The sequence below is a fragment of the Oncorhynchus nerka genome, linkage group LG7, assembly GCF_034236695.1.
Source record: "Oncorhynchus nerka isolate Pitt River linkage group LG7, Oner_Uvic_2.0, whole genome shotgun sequence".
Taxonomy (NCBI): domain Eukaryota; kingdom Metazoa; phylum Chordata; class Actinopteri; order Salmoniformes; family Salmonidae; genus Oncorhynchus; species Oncorhynchus nerka.
The window spans coordinates 42545975-42563001 of NC_088402.1; the positions used below are offsets into that span (position 1 = coordinate 42545975).

At 44.4% G+C, this 17027-nt stretch overlaps 1 long non-coding RNA gene across 2 annotated transcripts in view; it reads right to left on the reverse strand.

Moving 5' to 3' along the window:
• LOC115131710 (uncharacterized) overlaps window positions 1-17027 on the reverse strand; it is an 84630-nt gene that overhangs the window by 65524 nt on the left and 2079 nt on the right. The window lies entirely within an intron of this gene.

Genomic DNA, 17027 nt, shown 5'->3' on the forward strand with positions numbered 1-17027 from the left:
AAAAAAGGACATCCACAAATGAATACAGACGTGGCAGGTAGCTTAGTGGTAAAAGCGTTGGACCAATAAACAAAGCCAACTACGTGAAAAATCTATCAGTCTGTCTTTGAGCAAGGCACTTCACCATAATTGCTCCAGAATCGTTGTCAATGTCTGATCCTTGACCGTGACCCCACTCTCCGATGGAAAAGTTGCAAAAGTCGTATTTCCATCTCACACCACACATTTGTTCAGGTTATACACTGGGGGGGGGGAAGTAAGAAGTGCAGTGGGATAAGAAAAGTGACAAAGCAATTAATAAGCACACTATGGTTGATAGAGAGAAGGATAGACAGTGATTGAGTGAGTGAGTGAGAAAGCGAGCGAGGGAGGGAAAGACTAGGGAGGTGAACGACTGAGCAAGTGAGCCAGTGCATCAATAATAGAAAAAACAATTGAAAGAAAGAGGAGAAGAGACTTAGTAGTCCAGATCCCTCGGTGTCAGGACTTGTCTGTGTTGGATCCCCTCCAGCAGAACAGGCCCTTGGATTGCAGCTCTAACTCTCTATGTAGGCAGAGTTTCCTCTTCCCCGTGAAATAACAGGGATTCATTCCCTCCATGGGAATTTCCCTAGGTGGTTAACATCTCCCATTTATTCTACCCAGCTGAGCAGAGGGATTGTGTTTTTGAAGAAAATAAAAGCTTATTTGATTGGAACGTATGCTGTTTTGCAATTTTAATCTGCACCCCATGTCTTCCTTACTGCCATTCTCTTATCTTTCTCTAGCTTATCTTTCTCTGGCAAGGTACAGTCTTCATTTGTCACTTCTTTTAAACCCTTTTGGGCAAGCCGTCAAGTCTGTTTGTCTTCATTGTTTTGATTTGAGGCTTTCATTCCGCTGAACCCTTTTTCTTCACATTGAATGACAGACAACGTTAGTGTTTTCTTCTTCACATCTTTGCTCAGCTTGATGAGGTTGCTTGGATTCATTCAATTACACTTGTCTGTCAGTCAGATCAGCCTGGTCTCATAGAATAGACGTAACATAGTACATGTAAATCCGGGACACTCAAATTAGTATGATATGTTACGTTTGGTATGGTTAAATAAAACAGAATGTTACTTATAAGAAGGGTGGTTGGTCAAGGTGGATGGGTAGGCAATTGCATTTCGTAACATATATTCATTGGATGAAGGACATCCACACACAAAAAATATCCACACATACGAATTAATCACAGACTGGTATTGTGGAGATATTGGCTATATCTGATTTGTATAAAGATGGTACAATTATGGGTCTGAATGAACTAAAAGGATAAGACCGGCTTAACCAACCATTTTAGAATAATTCAGATTGTACAGGCAGTCAAATTGGCAGATAGAACAGTTACATTTAAACAATTTCATAAGATCTAGGGTGTATAAATTCTTAAAAGACAAAACAAGGGGACTACACCTTCCCTTAAGAGAAAATGGGGAAAAGATTTGAAGTTATGGAAAAAAGTGTGGGAAATCTGCTTTAAAACATGCAGAGAGTCTTAACACAAATGGTTCAGTATAATATAATTCATAGATCTTACTGGACTCCTAAAATGTACAAGGAAAAAATTACAACCGATAGCACAATTTGATAGAGATGTACAGTGCATTCGGAAAGTATTCAGACCCCTTGACTTTTTCCACATTTTGTTGCGTTACAGCCTTGTTCTAAAATTGATTAAATTGTTTCCCCCCCCCCCCTCACCAATCTACACACAACATCCCATAATGACAAAGCAAAAACAGATTGTAAGAAATGTTTGCAACAGTATAAAAACAAACCCCCAGAAATATCACATTTACATAAGTATTCAGACTCATTTCTAAGCACTTTATTGAAGCACCCTCGGCAGCGATGACAGCCTTGACTCTTCTTGGGTATGACACTACAAGCTTGGCACACCTGTATTTGGCGAGTTTCTACCATTCTTCTCTGCAAATCCTCTCAAGCTCTATCTGGTTGGATGGGGAGCGCCGCTGCACAGCTATTTTCAGGTCTCTCCAGAGATTTTCAGTCGGTTTCAAGTCCAGGCTCTGGCTGGGCCACTCAAGGACATTCAGAGACTTGTCCCAAAGCCACTCCTGCATTGTCTTGGCTGTGTTTAGGGTTGTTGTCCTGTTGGAAGGTGAACCTTTGCCCCCAGTCTGAGGTCCTGAGCGCTCTGGTGCAGGTTTTCGTCAAGGATCTCTATGTACTTTGCTCCGTTCATTTTTCCCTCGATCCTGACTTGTCTCCCAGTCCCTGCCGCTGAAAAATATCCCCACGACATGATGCTGCCGCCACCACCATGCTTCACCGTAGGGATGGTGCCAGGTTTCCTCCAGGAGTGACACTTAGTATTCAGGCCAAATAGTTCATCTTGGTTTCATCAGACCAGATAATCTTGTTTCTCATGGTCTGAGAGTCCTTTAGGTGTCTTTTGGCAAACTGCAAGTGGGCTGTCGTGTGCCTTTACTGAGGAGTGGCTTCCATCTGGCCACTCTACCATAAAGGCCTGACTGGTGGAGTGCTGCAGAGATGGTTGTCCTTCTGGAAGGTTCTCCTAATTCCACAGAGGAACTCTGGAGCTCTGTCAGAGTGACCATCAGGTTCTCGGACAACCTCCCTGACCGAGGCCCTTCCCTCCCGATTGCCAGGTTTGCCAGTTCTAGGATGAGTCTTGGTGGTTCCAAACTTCTTCCATTTTAGAATTATGGACCTTTGTGGGGACCTTCAATACTGCCTCGACACAATCCTATCTCGGAGCTCTACGGACAATTCCTTCGACCTCATGGCTTGGTTTTCGCTCTGTCATGCACTGTCAACTGTGGGAATTTATATAGACAGGTGTGTTTCTTTCCAAATCCTGTCCAATCAATTGAATTTACCACAGGTGGACTCCAATCAAGTTCTAGAAACATCTCAAGGATGATAAATGGAAACAGGATGCACCTGAGCTCAATTTCGAGTCTCATAGCAAAGTGTCTGAATACTTATGTAAATAAGGTATGTGTAATAGTGCCTGGGTGTAGCTGGTGTTGAAAAGTCAGGCGCAGGACAGCAGATATGAGTAAATAACGTAATTTACTAAAATATTCACAAATACAACACAATAAATCGAGCCCACAATAACAGACCGTATTACAGACAAACAATCACTCACAAACAAACAAACATGGGGGAACAGAGGGGTTCCCCTAGGGGAACGCCACCTCCCCCGTTCAGCTGGAACGGTGGCACATGGAATGCAAAAATATTCTTAGAAATATTTAACCTCCACACATTAACAAGTCCAATAGCTCAAATGAAAGATAAACACCTTGTTCATCTAGCCGGCAAGTCATATTTCTAAAATGTTTTACGGCGAAAACATAGCACATATTTATGTCAAACCACCACCAAAGACACAGCTAATTTGAATAGCCATGTTGAACAAAAGATGCAATCAACAAACGCAGGATTAAAAGAAAAACAATTCACTAACCTTGTGAAAATCTTCATCAGATGACAGTAATAGGACATGTTACACAGTACATTTGTTTTTTTCAATAATATGCCATTTATATCCATAAATCTCTGTTTACAATGACGAGATGTTCAAAAAATGCTACTCAAATGTCCGGAGAAATGATGATAGCTCCGACAGATAACGTCAGATAACAAGCAATACACATCATAAACTTTGACTAAATATACATGTTCTACATATAGTTAGAAAGATACACTTCTTCTTAATGCAACCGCTGTGTTACATTTATTTTTAACGTTACAGAATTCGTTCACTAGGCAATAATATGAGACGGCGCTCAGACATTAGCAATATGTCTCCTCTATTTTGGAGTCCACAGAAACACAAAATTACCACATAAATATTCCCTTACCTTTGATGTTCTTCGATCAGAAGTCGTGGAAGGAGTCATACTTACCAAAAACTGTGTCTTTGGGTTATCAAACGCGACAAATTCCGGCTGAAATGCAGCCAAAATTCTAGGGGATGCGCATCAAAACTTCAAAATGACATATTATATGTCGACTAAATTGGTCAAACTAAGTGCAGAATCACGCTTTAGGATGTTCTAAACGTGCAAAACAATTCTCAGCTCGAACAGACAAACTGACATCGTTTGGTGAATCCTGGAACAAAGAGAGCTCCAGACCCGTGACCCGAAGGTTTTAGCCTGCCAAAGGGCGAGGGAGCGCGCGATTCTCACAATGAAACGCCCCATTGAAAGGAGAAGAGGTAAAGAGATGAAGAGATAGAAACTGTTCCCAGATCCGTAGCTGGTTGGGAAGGGTGGGGGCGATGACGTCAAAGTTGGCCCAACTTTCCTGATGACAAGAGAGAGTTTGGGAGAATGGCTGCCCTGGGAGTTCTGCTTTACATACAGACATAATTTGAACGGTTTTAGAAGATTTATAGTGTTTTCTATTCAATAATTATTATTATATGCATATATTAGCAATTTTTGACAGATTTCTTTTCTGTTTACTATGGGCACGCAATTCCTCCAAAGGGGGCAGTATTCAGCCTAGCCCTAACAGGTTTTAAATAATGAACAAGTAATTAGGGGAATGAAACCAGGTGTGTAAGACAAGGACAAAACAAATGGAAAATGAAAAGTGGATCGGCGATGGCTAGAAGGCCGGTGACGTCGACCGCCGAAACGCAGCCCAAACAAGGAGAGGGACCGACTTCGGCGGAAGTCGTGACAGTATGGATGGATTAAATACAAAATTGTCCTCATCAATCTACACAGAATACCCCAAAATAACAAAGTGAAAACAGGTTTATTTAATCTATTTTAGAACAAGGCTGTAAAGTAACAAAATACGGAAAAGGTCAGGGGGTCTGAATACTTTCCAAATACACTGTAAATAAGATGATGCTGGGCTTGTTCATATGTTGTGTCCTAAATTGGAATCAAATTGGAAAATAATATTCTCTCTACTTCAAGGAGCAATAGGAATGGGATTACATACAAATGCAGCCTCTGTCTTGCTGAGAATGAACTTCCCAGAAAATACACCAAACGCTTCCATGCTCAGGTCACTAACTCTCATTGTTAAAAGGGTCATTTCAAGGCATTGGAAAGAAGAGCACTTGCCGTCATTTGAAGAATGGCTCAAACTGTCAATGACCACTGTGAAATTTGAAAAAAATGACTGCAAATGTAAATGGGAATCTAAAGGAATATGAAAATAATTGTCCAAGTGTGAAGTTGTCTTGGAGTAAACTGAACCAGGGGAAAATGTTATCTATAATATCTAATTAATACTAATCACATTGATACAAAGTTATTTATACAAAATCAATATAACAATCAATAATATGTACATTTACTGTAATACCAGTAATGTACCTAATGAGAAATTGCTGGGTCTAACTCTACCATTTCATGATATTAATTACCTATTTATTTCTTGTTCTTTAAAGTTTTTTTGCAGCCCTCCCGTATATGCAACATTTTTATTTACATTTTTTGTCAATTTAGGAGGAGAGAGATCAACGTTTTCATGTTTACATGTGGTCTTTTGTTTATTGGGGTTTGGTTACTGTGATATGTTGTAAAGATATTATTAATAAAAAATATTCATCATAAAAAAAGGACATCCAAAAACGTATACATACCATACTAAACAAAAATATTAACGCAACATGAAAAGTCTTGGTCCCATGTTTCATGAGCTTAAATGAAAGATCCATTTCCCGTATGCACAAAGCGCTTATTTCTCTCAAATTGTGCACAAATTCATTTACATCCCTGTTGGTGAGCATTTCTCCTTTGCCAGGATAATCAATCGACCTGACAGGTGTGGCAAACAAATAACATGATTAAACAGCATGATCATTACACAGGTACACCTTGTGATTGGGACAAGAAAAGGCCACACTAGAATGTGCAGTATGCCAAAGATGTCTCAAGAGTGTGCAGTTGGCATGCTGACAGCAGGAATGTCACCAGAGCTGTTGCCAGAGAATTGAATGTTAATTTATCTACCATAAAACGACTTCAACGTCAACATGTGGCAGTACATCCAACTGGTCTCAAAACCACAGACCATGTGGAACCACACCAGGACCTCCACATCCGGCTTCTTCACCTGCGGGATCTGAGACCAGCCACCTGGACAGCAGATGAAACTGTGGGTTTGCACAACAGAAGAATTGTCAGAAAACGGTCAGAACCCATCTCAGGGAAGCTCCTCTGCGTACTCGACATCCTCACCAGGGTCTTCACCTGACTGCAGGTCGGCGTCGCTACTTACTTCAGTGGGCAAAAGCTCACCTTTGATGATGAATACTGGTTTCATATGTACCGTGGAGATGGCTGACAGCATGTATGGCGTCGTGTGGGCGAGTGGTTTGCTGATGTCAACGTTGTGAACAAACAGTGTCCCCCATGGTGGCTGTGGAATTATGGTATGGGCAGGCAGAAGCTATGGACAATGAAAACAATAGCATTTTATTGATGGCAAATTGAATGCACAGAGATACCGTGACGAGATCCTGAGGCCCATTGTCGTGCCATTCATCCGCCACCATCACCTCATGTTTCAGCATGATAATGCACGGCCCTATGTCGCTAGGCTCTGTACACAATTCCTTGAAGCTGAAAATTGCCCAGCCTGCATACTCACCAGATATCTCACCCATTCAGCATGTTTGCTCTGGATCGACGTGTACGACAGCATGTTTCAGTTCCCACCAATATCCAGCAACTTCGCACAGCCATTAAAGAGGAGTGGGACAACATTCCACAATCAACAGCCTGATCAACTCTATGCAAAGGAGATGTGTCACACGTCATAAGGCAAATGGGAGTCACACCAGATACGGACTGGTTTTCTGATCCTCGCCTCTACCTTTTTATTAAGATATCTGTGACCAACAGATGCATATCTGCTTTCCCAGTCATGTGAAATCCATAGATTAGGGCCAGATTAACCTTTACTATGTTGATGGCTACCTCTGAGTCCAGGTTGGTTAGATACGTGCTCTGTCACTAGAAGCACACTCCAAAACAAAATTGAACGAAGAACAGAGCTTTTAAACCCCCTGGGCACACACTGGCTGAATCAACGTTGTTTCCACGTCATTTAAATGAATTTACGTTGAACCAACGTGGAATAGACGTTGAATTGATGTCTGTGCCCAATGAAACAGTCCTTCCTGTTATTCTCTGTGTCCACCCGGCACCCTACCCAGAATGCTCTTATCTCTGCTCATCGACAGCACACCACCAGACCATCATAGTAGAGTACGTGTGTCAGTGTCTGCCTCCACAGAGAGAAAACCACAGCGCTCTCTCATGTGGCTATTTACCTTTTTGCCAGGGATGTCTGTTTAGAAGTCCGTGTTGAATGACTCCCTTGGCGTAAGATGGCGGGACAAGAGGTGCTCAGTGCTGCCTGAAACCCAAGCCTCTCACTGATGCCCTACTCTGGGAACATCGTGCGCCGCGTTAAGTCAACTTGGCTGCGTCCGAGTGCAAATATTTACGGAGCGCTGTATGGAAGCGGTACTGCTGGCAGGGGCTCACACAAGCCTCCAAACCTCCAAAAGAGACATTTGGGAACGCTGGGGGATGAATTTGGGGAATGTGCAGGACGTGGGGGTTTCTATGTCTCTGAGTCTTTCCACAGCCTAGGCCTCTTTATTACGATGGACTTGATTGATCAGGGAATGTGAAGGGGAATTTTGAGAGTAAAGTGTACATACTGGATAAGAGCGTCTGCTAAATGACTTAAATGTAAAATGTATATTCGCGCCGTTGATTTACAGTAAACTGACGGCTGGATTTGACAGCTGGACAGGGTGTTGTGATAATTATCAGGTACAGCCTTCCTGGATTCTTTCTTAGTCATATTAAATCTGTCAGTCATTGTTGTACTGTAGCGCGGTAACCATAGCAACTCTCATACTCATGTGAATAGGGAATTGCCTTTCTTTGTTTCTTCTGTGGCAGTCGTGTAATGTGTTCCTCACACCCAAAAAGCTGCACATTGTTCAGTACTGACATTCACCGTTCCTCACCATCATTCCCAAACATCAAATAAGATTTAAATCCCAAGAAGCATTGCATTGTAAGTTATAGTGTTTATGCAAAGTTAATGTGCCGTCACTGACTATGTATCTGCAATATGACATGACGTCTATAGAGTAGTATACAAGTTACAGTATCACCCATAGTCATATAAGTATTCAAAAAATGTAGAACTAAGAACAGATATAGCCCTTGGTTCACTCCAGACCTCACTGCCCTTGACCAGCACATAAACACTGGACCCTCTCTTTCTAAAATTATCTGCCGCAATTGTTGCAACCTCTATTACTAGCCTCTTCAACCTCTCTTTCGTATTGGCTCAGATCCCTAAAGATTGGAAAGCTGCCGTGGTCATCCTAGACCCAAACTGTTACAGACCTATATCTATCCTACCCTGCCTTTCTAAAGTCTTCGAAATCCAAGTTAACAAACAGATCACCGATCATTTCTAATCCCACCGTACCTTCCCCACTATGCAATCTGGTTTCCGAGCTGGTCATGGGTGCACCTCAGCCACGCTCAAGGTCCTAAACGATATCATAACCGCCATCGATAAAAGACAATACTGTGCAGCCGTATTCATCGACCTGGCCAAGGCTTTCAACTCTGTCAATCACCACATTCTTATCGCCAGACTCAATAGCCTTGGTTTCTCAAATGACTGCCTCGCCTGGTTCACCAACTACTTCTCTGACAGGGTTCCGTTTGTCAAATCGGAGGGCCTGTTGTCCGGACCTCTGGCCGCTATGGCCCATTTATTGCCTTACCTCTAATCTTACTTCATTTGCGCACACTGTATATAGACATTTCTATTGTTATTGACTGTATGTTTGTTTATTCCATGTGTAACTCTGTGTTGTTTGTGTCACACTGCTTTGCTTTATCTTGGCCAGGTCGCAGTTATAAATGAGAACTTGTCCTCAACTGGCCTACCTGGTTAAATACAAAATATATTAAATAAATAAACCATCTTTCACAGGGTTAAACCATCTTTCACAGGGTGAAACCATCTTTCACAGGGTGAAACCATCTTTCACAGAGTTAAACCATCTTTCACATGGTTAAACCATCTTTCACATGGTTAAACCATCTTTCACAGGGATAAACCATCTTTCACAGGGATAAACCATCTTTCACATGGTTAAACCATCTTTCACAGGGATAAACCATCTTTCACATGGTTAAACCATCTTTCACATGGTTAAACCATCTTTCACAGGGATAAACCATCTTTCACATGGTTAAACCATCTTTCACAGGGATAAACCATCTTTCACAGGGATAAACCATCTTTCACAGGGATAAACCATCTTTCACATGGTTAAACCATCTTTCACATGGTTAAACCATCTTTCACATGGATAAACCATCTTTCACAGGGATAAACCATCTTTCACATGGTTAAACCATCTTTCACATGGTTAAACCATCTTTCACAGGGTCTGCTAGGTCAGGGGTCTCCAACCCTTTTCCTGGAGAGCTAACCTCCTGTAATTTTTCACCCCAACCCCCATTTATAACTAACTTGGTTCAGTTTAATCAACCAGCTAATTATTATTTAATAATAATAATTACACCGCAGCCCGTCTGGTGTTCAACCTTCCCAAGTTCTCTCACGTCACCCCGCTCCTCCGCTCTCTCCACTGGCTTCCAGTTGAAGCTCGCATCCGCTACAAGACCATGGTGCTTGCCTACGGAGCTGTGAGGGGAACGGCACCTCAGTACCTCCAGGCTCTGATCAGGCCCTACACCCAAACAAGGGCACTGCGTTCATCCACCTCTGGCCTGCTCGCCTCCCTACCACTGAGGAAGTACAGTTCCCGTGCAGCCCAGTCAAAACTGTTCGCTGCTCTGGCCCCCCAATGGTGGAACAAACTCCCTCACGACGCCAGGACAGCGGAGTCAATCACCACCTTCCGGAGACACCTGAAACCCCACCTCTTTCAGGAATACCTAGGATAGGATAAAGTAATCCTTCTCACCCCCCCCTTAAAAGATTTAGATGCACTATTGTAAAGTGGCTGTTCCACTGGATGTCTTAAGGTGAACGCACCAATTTGTAAGTCGCTCTGGATAAGAGCGTCTGCTAAATGACTTAAATGTAAATGTAAATTATAATCAGGTGTACTAGAGTAGAGTTGGAGTGGAAACCTACAGGACGGTAGCTCTCCGGGAACAGGGTTGGAGAGCCCTGGACTAAGTGCTTCCGAGCCTAATGTTGCTGCAATAACTACACTTCAGCTTAATTCACACTTCTTTTTCTTTATTTTTTTTAACAACTATTGTTGTTGCTGTCATTTAATTCTGACAAACCTGCATGTGGAAAATTGGTAGCTTAGGTGTTCTTCGGTCAGTAGCTATCGAATAGGAGGTGAGCCCCTTGCAGGTGTAGTGATAATGTAATGCCTGTGTATGTCTCTTTGTTTGCAGTGGCCTGCTGCCTGTCCATCTGGACCACAGGGATGCCCGGGGCTACCAGGGATAAAGGTGAGGAATCTTAATGACAGACAATGAATGAGTACATACAGTGGCTTGCAAAAGTTTTCACCCCCTTGGCAATTTTCCTATTTTGTTGCCTTACAACCTGGAATTAAAATATATGTTTTGTGGGGGGGGTTTATATAATTTGATTTACACAACCATTTGATTTGCCTACCACTTTGAAGATACAAAATATATATATATTTAAGTATAAGGTTACAACATCCCTTTTGCAGGTCACCAGATTGCTTCTACTCTTTTCACAGGGAAATAGTGTAGCGTACACACAATTACACTGCTAGAGGGCGGTTCCAGTTGTACCATTCCATTCCAGTTGTACCATATAAACATGCATATACAATTATATACAATGATGCTTAAAGGGAAACTTCACCCCTTGACACTATTTGGGGTGTTTTTCCAGTCTCCCTACATAATTATGAGTGATGAGAGATGTTTAAGGCATAATTGTGCACCATAGCGGTATTATATATTTTTCTCACCGGAAAAGTTCAACCAATGACATCATTGGTTGATTGAGCCGGTTGTCTGATCTAACAATGTATGGAGTCATGTTTTTGTACAAATTATTGTGGCCTTTGTGTTTTGCCGATTGCATGATCACACTAGCAGTGAGTAGATATGGTGGTCCTTGTTCAATAAAGCCATTGAACCATTGTCTCAACGATGTTCCTATCTGCCACGGTGCACAACTGAGCAGGAGGACAAGTACATTAGAGTGTCTAGTTTGAGAAACAGACATCTCACAAGTCCTCAACTGGCATTAAATAGTACCCGCAAAACACCAGTCTCAATGTCAACCGTAAAGAGCCGAGTCCTGGATGCTGGCCTTCTAGGCAGAGTTGCAAAGAAAAAGCCATATCTCAGACTGGCCAATAAAAATAAAATATTAAAATGGGCAAAAGAACACAGACACTGGACAGAGGAACTCTAACTAGAAGGCCAGCATCCCGGAGTCGCCTCATCGCTGTTGACGTTGAGACTGGTGTTTTGCGGGTACTATTTAATGAAGCTGCCAGTTGAGGACTTGTGAGACACCTGTTTATCAAACTAGACACTCTAATGTACTTGTGCTCTTGCTCAGTTGTGCACCGGGCCCTCCCACTCCTCTTTCTATTCTGGTTACAGCCAGTTTGCGCTGTTCTCTGAAGGAAGTAGTACACAGCGTTGTACGAGATCTTCAGTTTCTTGGCAATTTCTCGCAGAACGAGGATAGACTGAAGGGTTTCAGAAGAAAGTTCTTTGTTTCTGGCCATTTTGAGCCTGTAGTTGAACCCACAAATGCTGATGCTCCAGAAACTCAACTAGTCTACAGAAGGCCAGTTTTATTGCTTCTTTAATCAGAAAAAAAGTTTTCGGCTGTGCTAACATCATTGCAAAATGGTTTTCTAATGATCAATTAGCCTTTTCAAATGATGAACTTGGATTAGCTAACACAACATGCCATTGGAACACAGGAATGATGGTTGCTGATAATGGGCCTCTGTACGCCTACGTAGATATTCCATAGAAAAATCTGCCGTTTCCAATTACAAGTCATTTACAACATTAACAATGTCTACACTGTATTTCTGATCAATTTGATGTTATTTTAATGGACAAAAAATGTGTTTTTCTTTAAAAAACAAGGACATTTCTAAGTGACCCCAAACTTTTGAACGGTATCGTATATATACACTACATTACCAAAATCATGTGAACACCTGCTGGTCGAACATCTGAAAATCATGGGCATTAACATGGAGTTGGTTCCCCTTTGCTGCTATAACAGCTCCACTCTTCTCTCTTCTGGGAAGGCTTTCCACTAGATGTTGGAACATTGCCGTGGGGACATGCTTCCATTCAGCCACAAGAGCATCAGTGATGTCAGGCACTGATATGGCTCGCAGACGGGGTTCCAATTTATTCCAAAAGTGTTCGATGGGGTTGAGGTAAGGGCTTTGTGCAGGCCAGTCAAGTTATTCCACACCGATCTCAACAAACATTTCTGTATGGACCTTGCTTTTTGCACGGGGGCATTGTCATGCTGAAACTGAAACATTCTGCTGTCAATGTTTGTCTATGGATATGCAAGGCTGTGTGCTTGATTTTGTACACCTGTTAGCAACGGGTGTGGCTGAAATAGCCAAATCCACTCATTTGAAAGGGTTTCCGCATAGTTTTGTATATATAGTGTGTATGAAGTGGGTTAAACAGTATGTAAGCAGTATTAAAGTGACCGGTGTCCCATGTCTATGTACATAGGGCAGCAGCCTCTAAGGTGCAGGGTTGAGTAACCGGGTGGTTGCTGGCTAGTGACAGTGACTAAAGTTCAGGGCAGGGTATTGAGCTTTCATCCAATAGGTCTACAGGATCTGTACTACTAAAGCTGGTGTCAAGGTCATCAGCGTCATTATCATCATCAGCAGCAGCAGCAGGATTAGACTGTAGGATGTACACTAGTCAGTGATTAGCCAACACTTTACCACTTTTTTGTCCCCATCAATAGACACTAAAACGCAGTACTATACCCACCCATCCACCTCTTGTCAATAGATCATTCATTCCAACCTTCAGACACCAGTCAGTCATCACCACCATCCCCTCCTTAATAATAAGGACTTCCGGGTTGGAGCGAGCCGGTCGCATCCGCGCTTCGGTCTGCAGGTTGTATAACTTTTTCATTAGATTTCATTACATTTCATTATAGTACAACGGTCTGATTTGTCTAATCTTAGCAATTTCTTCTTAGCTAGCTACATAGTCGTCGTTGTATCAAAGATTATTGCGTAATTATCGTATTTCGTCGTCTCCTATCTGCCCAACACGTTCACCGTCTACCGTAGCACTGTAGTAACTATCACACTCAACTGAACGACTTGATTAGTGTAGTGTTAGCTAGCTACATAGTTGTCTTTGCTGTTTTCGTATCCAAGATCATTGTGTAGTTTAGAGTGTGGAGTCTTAGAGTGATAATTGCGTTATTATCGTATTTCGTCGTCCTCCTATCTGCCTAGCAGCTAGCCAGCTAGCATACGTTCACCGGCTACCGTAGCACTGTAGTAACTATCACACTCAACTGAACGACTTGATTAGTGTAGTATTAGCTAGCTACATAGTTGTCTTTGCTGTCTTCGTATCCAAGATAATTGTGTAGTGTAGAGTGTGTAGTCTTAGAGTGATTATCTTAATTCACCGAGGTTAGCTAGCCAGCTATTTTGTCGTCCTTAACGTAGGAGACACTCCTAGCTAGCCAATAGCCAGCCAACGTCTACTGAATAGAACTTTCGCATTCGGTCGCATTCCGCTTCGCTCCACAGGTAGTATCACATTTTCATTTCATTTCATTACAGTCCCAACGGTGTGATTTGTTTGATCGTAGCTAGCTACATAGCTAGCTACATAGCCGTCTTTGTTCAAAGATAATTGTGTAGTCTAGAGCGATTTTCTAGGTTAGCTAGCCAGCTATTGTCGTTCTCCTAACGCAACGTAACGTAACCAACACTGCTAGCTAGCCAGCTAGCTCCCGAAAAGCAGCATTGTAGAAACTTCACACTCAACGGTACGACTTGATTAGGGTAGTGTCAACAACGCAGCTAGCCTACCCCAGCAGTACTGTATCATTTTAATCATTTTAGTCAATTAGATTCTTGCTACGTAAGCTTAACTTTCTGAACATTCGAGACGTGTAGTCCACTTGTCATCCCAATCTCCTCTGCATTAGCGTAGCCTCTTCTCTAGCCTGTCAACTATGTGTCTGTCTATCCCTGTTCTCTCCTCTCTGCACAGACCATACAAACGCTCCACACCGCATGGCCGCGGCCACCTAATCTGGTGGTCCCAGCGCGCACGACCCACGTGGAGTTCCAGGTCTCCGGTAGCCTCTGGAACTGCCGATCTGCGGCCAACAAGGCAGAGTTCATCTCAGCCTATGCCTCCCTCCAGTCCCTCGACTTCTTGGCTCTGACGGAAACATGGATCACCACAGACAACACCGCTACTCCTACTGCTCTCTCTTCGTCCGCCCACGTGCTCTCGCACACCCGAGAGCTTCTGGTCAGCGGGGTGGTGGCACCGGGATCCTCATCTCTCCCAAGTGGTCATTCTCTCTTTCTCCCCTTACCCATCTGTCTATCGCCTCCTTTGAATTCCATGCTGTCACAGTTACCAGCCCTTTCAAGCTTAACATCCTTATCATTTATCGCCCTCCAGGTTCCCTCGGAGAGTTCATCAATGAGCTTGATGCCTTGATAAGCTCCTTTCCTGAGGACGGCTCACCTCTCACAGTTCTGGGCGACTTTAACCTCCCCGTCTACCTTTGACTCATTCCTCTCTGCCTCCTTCTTTCCACTCCTCTCCTCTTTTGACCTCACCCTCTCACCTTCCCCCTACTCACAAGGCAGGCAATACGCTCGACCTCATCTTTACTAGATGCTGTTCCTCCACTAACCTCATTGCAACTCCCCTCCAAGTCTCCGACCACTACCTTGTATCCTTTTCCCTCTCGCTCTCATCCAACACTTCCCACACTGCCCCTACTCGGATGGTATCGCGCCGTCCCAACCTTCGCTCTCTCTCCCCCGCTACTCTCTCCTCTTCCATCCTATCATCTCTTCCCTCTGCTCAAACCTTCTCCAACCTATCTCCTGATTCTGCCTCCTCAACCCTCCTCTCCTCCCTTTCTGCATCCTTTGACTCTCTATGTCCCCTATCCTCCAGGCCGGCTCGGTCCTCCCCTCCCGCTCCGTGGCTCGACGACTCATTGCGAGCTCACAGAACAGGGCTCCGGGCAGCCGAGCGGAAATGGAGGAAAACTCGCCTCCCTGCAGACCTGGCATCCTTTCACTCCCTCCTCTCTACATTTTCCTCCTCTGTCTCTGCTGCTAAAGCCACTTTCTACCACTCTAAATTCCAAGCATCTGGCTCTAACCCGAGGAAGCTCTTTGCCACCTTCTCCTCCCTCTTGAATCCTCCTCCCCCCTCCTCCCTCTCTGCAGATGACTTCGTCAACCATTTTGAAAAGAAGGTCGACGACATCCGATCCTCGTTTGCTAAGTCAAACGACACCGCTGGTTCTGCTCACACTGCCCTACCCTGTGCTCTGACCTCTTTCTCCCCTCTCTCTCCAGATGACATCTCGCGTCTTGTGACGGCCGGCCGCCCAACAACCTGCCCGCTTGACCCTATCCCCTCCTCTCTTCTCCAGACCATCTCCGGTGACCTTCTCCCTTACCTCACCTCGCTCATCAACTCATCCCTGACCGCTGGCTACGTCCCTCCCGTCTTCAAGAGAGCGAGAGTTGCACCCCTTCTGAAAAAACCTACACTCGATCCCTCCGATGTCAACAACTACAGACCAGTATCCCTTCTTTCTTTTCTCTCCAAAACTCTTGAACGTGCCGTCCTTGGCCAGCTCTCCCGCTATCTCTCTCAGAATGACCTTCTTGATCCAAATCAGTCAGGTTTCAAGACTAGTCATTCAACTGAGACTGCTCTTCTCTGTATCACGGAGCGCTCCGCACTGCTAAAGCTAACTCTCTCTCCTCTGCTCTCATCCTTCTAGACCTATCGGCTGCCTTCGATACTGTGAACCATCAGATCCTCCTCTCCACCCTCTCCGAGTTGGGCATCTCCGGTGCGGCCCACACTTGGATTGCGTCCTACCTGACAGGTCGCTCCTACCAGGTGGCGTGGCGAGAATCCGTCTCCTCACCACGTGCTCTCACCACTGGTGTCCCCCAGGGCTCTGTTCTAGGCCCTCTCCTATTCTCGCTATACACCAAGTCACTTGGCTCTGTCATAACCTCACATGGTCTCTCCTATCATTGCTATGCAGACGACACACAATTAATCTTCTCCTTTCCCCCTTCTGATGACCAGGTGGCGAATCGCATCTCTGCATGTCTGGCAGACATATCAGTGTGGATGACGGATCATCACCTCAAGCTGAACCTCGGCAAGACGGAGCTGCTCTTCCTCCCGGGAAGGACTGCCCGTTCCATGATCTCGCCATCACGGTTGACAACTCCATTGTGTCCTCGTCCCAGAGCGCTAAGAACCTTGGCGTGATCCTGGACAACACCCTGTCGTTCTCAAATAACATCAAGGCGGTGGCCCGTTCCTGTAGGTTCATGCTCTACAACATCCGCAGAGTACGACCCTGCCTCACACAGGAAGCGGCGCAGGTCCTAATCCAGGCACTTGTCATCTCCCGTCTGGATTACTGCAACTCGCTGTTGGCTGGGCTCCCTGCCTGTGCCATTAAACCCCTACAACTCATCCAGAACGCCGCAGCCCGTCTGGTGTTCAACCTTCCCAAGTTCTCTCACGTCACCCCGCTCCTCTGCTCTCTCCACTGGCTTCCAGTTGAAGCTCGCATCCGCTACAAGACCATGGTGCTTGCCTACGGAGCTGTGAGGGGAACGGCACCTCAGTACCTCCAGGCTCTGATCAGGCCCTACACCCAAACAAGGGCACTGCGTTCATCCACCTCTGGCC